Source organism: Balaenoptera borealis (assembly GCF_965194805.1).
Source record: "Balaenoptera borealis genome assembly, chromosome: 5".
NCBI lineage: Eukaryota > Metazoa > Chordata > Mammalia > Artiodactyla > Balaenopteridae > Balaenoptera > Balaenoptera borealis.
The window spans coordinates 15,970,303-15,975,328 of NC_138862.1; the positions used below are offsets into that span (position 1 = coordinate 15,970,303).

The following is a 5,026-nucleotide window of genomic DNA, read 5'->3' on the forward strand; positions in this document are numbered from 1 at the left end:
CAAACAGTTATATGCCAACGAACTGGTCAACCTAGAAGAAATGGACAAATTTTTAGAAACATACAACCTTCCAAGAATGAATCAGGAAGAAATAGACAACTTGAACAAACCAAAAACTAGCAGTGAAATTGAATTTATAACAATAATAATAATAATAAAAACTCCCAGCAAACAAAAGTCCAGGAGCAGACAGATTCACAGGGGAATTCTAACACACATGTAGAGAAGAGCTAATACCTATCCTTCTCAAAATATTGCAAAAAATTGAAGAAGAGGTAACACTCCCAAATTCATTCTACAAGGCCACCATTAGCATAATAACAAAATCAAACAAAGACACTACACAAAAAGAAAATTACTGGCCAATATCTCTGACAAATATAGATGCAAAAATCTTCAATAAAACATTAGCAAACCAAATTCAACAATATATAAAAAGAATTATACACCATGATCAAGTGGGATTCATTCTAGGGATACAAGAATGGATCAACAGTCACAAATCAATCAGTGTGACACCACATTAACAAGAGGAAGGATAAAAATCACATGATCTTCTCAATAGATGCAGAAAAATTCAACATCCATTCATGATAAAAACTCTTATCAAAGTTGATATAGAGGGAACATATATCAAAATAATAAAGGTCATTTATGACAAATGCACAGCTAACATCATACTCAACAATGAAAAGCTGAAAGCTTTTTATCCAAAGTCAAGAACAAAACACACATGCCCACTCTCACCAGTTCTATTTAACATAGTATTGGAAGTCTTAGTCACAGCAATCAGACTAGAAAAAGAAGTAAAAGGCATCCAAATTGGAAGGGAAGAAGTAAAACTATCACTATTTACAGATGACATGATACTATATGTAGAAAACCCTAAAATTTACACCAAAGGACTATTAGAATAAATGAATTCAGTAAAGTTTTAGGATGCAAGATTAATACATAGAAAGCTATTGCTTTTCTATACACTAATAATGAACAATCATAAAGAGAAAGCAAGAAACAATCCCATTTAAAATCACATCAAAAAGAATAAAATACCTGGGAATAAATGTACCAAGGAGATGGAAGACCTTAACTCTGAAAACTATAAAACATTGATGAAGGAAATTGAAGATGATCCAGAGAAATGGAAAAATAGCCCATGTTCATGGATTGGAATAATTGATATTGTTAGTGACCACACTAACCAAAGCAATCTACAAAAATAACACAATACCTATCAAAATACCCATGACATTTTTCACAGAACTAGGACAAATAATCCTAAAATATATATGGAAACACAAAAGACCCTGAATTGCCAAAGCAATCTTGAGAAAAAAGAACACAACTGGAGGTATCATGATCCCTGACTTCAGACTATACTACAAAGCTACAGTAATCAAAACAGCATGTTACTGTCACAAAAACAGACACATAGATCAATGGAACAGAATAGAGATCCCAGAAATAAACGTATGCTCTTATTGTCAAAGAATCTGCAGCAAAGGAGACAAGAATATAAAATAAAGACAGACTCTTCAAGGAATGGTGCGGAGAAAATCAGACAGATACATGTAAAAGAATGAAATTAGAACATTTCCTCACACCATATACAAAAATAGACTCAAAATGGTTTAAAGACCTAAATATAAGACCTGAAACCATAAAATTCCTAGAAGAGAACATAGGCAGAACACTTTTTGACATAAATCGTAGCAATATTTTTTTGGATCTCTCTCCTAAGGCAAAGGAAACAAAAGTGAAAATAAATAAATTGGACCTAATTAAACTTAAAAGTTCTTTCACAGAAAAGGAAATCATCAACAAAACGAAAAGACAGCCTACTAAATGGGAGAAAATATTTGCAAATGATATGACCAGTAAGAGGTTAATATCCAAAATATATAAATATATTATATTATATTATATATATATAAAATATATAAATAGCTCATACAACTCAATATCAAAAAAAACCAAACAACCTGATTTAAAAATGGACAGAACCTGGAGGCCACCACCGCCATTGCTGTGCGGTTGAAGCACCGGGCTGCACCATGACCTACTGCCAGCAGGAAGGGAAGGATTGAATCATATTTGTCACCAAAGAAGACCATGAAACTCCAAGCAAATTGGAGCTGGTGGTCAATGACCCCAATGATCTGTACGAGGAGAAGAGACTGATCCTGCCAAATGGAGACATCAACTGGAACTGCCTTGGGCGGATGGCCAGTGGTCCATGTGGGAAACTTTTCAAGGTGGCCTTTTCCTGCTTCCGCTACAGCATGGAGGATGTCAAGGAGTCAGACTGCGCAGACCAGTTCCGGGCCATGCAGGGGTGCATGCAGAAGTACCCGGACCCGGAGGAGAAGCCAGGGGATGGTTTAGAGGAAACAGCTGCCTCTGAGGCCACTGCAATCATAGAAGAGGAGGGGTCCAGCTAATGATGACTCTGGGGTGCTGGGCTCCAGCTTCCTTCAGAGCAATATGAACCTCTCCAAGAAAGTGTCTTTCCTTCTGTTTTTCTGTGCACTGTAATGTACAAAATAACTTATTGTGCTGATCGGGGTCTTGGCCCCTTGACATATACACTGAAAAATGGGGTTGTGTGTATGTGTGTCTCACATGGACATATCAGTGAATGTAGCTGCCACTTTTGAATTCTTTTCTCAGATTGTCCTGAATTTTGCCACTTTGAAATAATATGCTGAATAATCTCAGCGACCAAAACTCATTATCTGGGAGTGTCTCTTGTGAGTAAGCTGATTTATTTTGATTCATTGTATCCCTTTTAGTAGATTTTACACCCAGTTGGAAAGTGAAACAGAAACAAAACATCTTTCTTTAAAAATGTTGGAGTGGGACTATTTCTTGTAGAAGAGGTGGGGGTGATCAGACCTTGAGGAAGCACTATGTTCATTTCTGATACATTTTGGTTTCCAGTTCTTCGTTGAGCTCCAGGTTTTCTAGTTTGGAAAGCAGATCTTTGGACCCTCTGAGTGACTCCCTTTGTAAGTGAAGAGAAAGGCTGGTTTTTGCTCTTCTTGTTATTCCAAAAGCCCTGGTTGGGGGCCTGTGTTCACACTGGCTCTGTCTCAGCCTGTTCAGATGCAATGTTCTTGAGAGGTGGGGACCTAATCATTATCAAAGTAGCACCGAGAGAGGAAACTGTGTCAATTAAAAGGAAAACATAATTTTTACCTGAAAAAAAAAAATGGACAGAACCCTAAATAGACATTTTTCCCAGGAAGATATACAAATGGCCAACAAGCACATGAAAAGATGCTCAACATCGTTAGTCATCAGGGGAATAAAAATCAAAACCACAATGAGATATCACCTCACACTGTCAGAATGGCTATCATCAAAAAGAACACAAAAAGCAAATGTTGGCAAGAATGTGGAAAAAAGGGAACTCTCATACACTGTTGGTGAGAATGTAAATTGGTGCAGCCACTGTGGAAAACAGTATAGAGGTTTCTCAAAAAACTAGAAACAGAACTACCATATGACCCAGCAATTCCACTCCTGGGTATATATCAAAAAAAAAAAAAAAAAAAACTGAAAACACTAATTCAAAAAGATACATGCACCCCAATGTTCATAGCAGCATTATTTACAATTGCCAAGATGTGGAAGTAACCTAAGTGTCCATCAACAGAGGAATGGATTAAGAAGATGTGGTACACATATACAATGGAATATTACTCAGCCATAAAAAAGAATAAAATTTTGCCATGTGCAACAATATGGATGAGTTGGAGGGTATTATGCTAAATGAAATTAGTCAGATAAAGACGAATACTGTATGATATCACTTATAAGTTGAAACTAAAAAATAAACTAGTGATATAACAAAAAAGAAGCAGACTCACAGATATAGAGAACAAACTAGTGTTTACCAGTGAGGAGAAGGAAGGACTATATAAGAGTATGGGATTAAGAGGTACAAACTACTACAAATAAGCTACAAGGATATATTGTACAATACATGGACTATAGCCAATACTTTATAATAACTATAAATATGATATATTTATAATTTATAACTATAAATATAATAACTATAAATATAATAACTATAAATATAATAACTATATAAATGAAGTAAAACCTTTAAAATTGTGAATCATTGTATTGTATACCTATAACATATAATATTGCACATCAACTATACTTCAATTAAATAAATAAAAATATATGTGTCTGTATATATATATATATATATATATATATATATTGCTGGGCTCATTATTCTGAAATTAGATTAAGGTACAGAATCAAGCATTTACCTTGCCTCTCCTTTATAAACTGTTTTTCATATTAACCAGATAAAGAAGTCCAACTAATTCAGAAAGAATGATTGACTTAGAAAAATGTCATTTTGCAACCCCAGTAAAATAATGCATCTGTACAATAATCATCAACAGCTGCTAAGACCATTAGGAAAAGGTTGACACCTAAATCCCACTGATCAATCTTAACATCACTAAAAGTAGGACAAACAGGTATTACACCCCTCTTGATGTGATACAACAGCAAGTACCCACACTGCCTGTGAAATATTCTTGCCTCCCCCAGCATAATTAAGCCTAAATTTCATGTTTTAGACTCAGCTACCAGTTAACAAGAAACATGGGGCTGTAGAAACAAGTTAAACAATACCACAGAGATATAACCAAAACAGTCCAGGGTGCAGGGAATCAACAGGAAAAACGACTCATCTCTTCAATAAATAAATGGCTTGGGGGAAAAAAAAAAAGGAGAGGAAACTGTTAAACGATAATAGAGACATAAGAGATAAATCAACCAAATTCTATAAAGGACCTTGTTTGGGTCCTGATTGAACTAATAGGACAATTAACAAATTTTGAGACAATTGAAGAAATTTGAACACGGATTGGAATAATATTTCAAATAATAATTTTGTTAGGTGTGATAATACTATTGTGGTTATATTGTTCTAAAGCCTTTATCTGTTAGAAATGAGGTATTTATAAGTAAAATTACTGTGGCCCAGGAGTGCAGA

General features: G+C 34.9%; 1 pseudogene across 1 annotated transcript; it reads left to right on the forward strand.

Moving 5' to 3' along the window:
- The first annotated feature begins 1,932 nt into the window (after positions 1 to 1,932).
- On the forward strand, positions 1,933 to 2,905 carry LOC309629572 (mitochondrial intermembrane space import and assembly protein 40 pseudogene; annotated as a pseudogene). Its single transcript has one exon. The product of its transcript is annotated as a mitochondrial intermembrane space import and assembly protein 40 pseudogene (transcript).
- Positions 2,906 to 5,026: the final 2,121 nt, after the last annotated feature.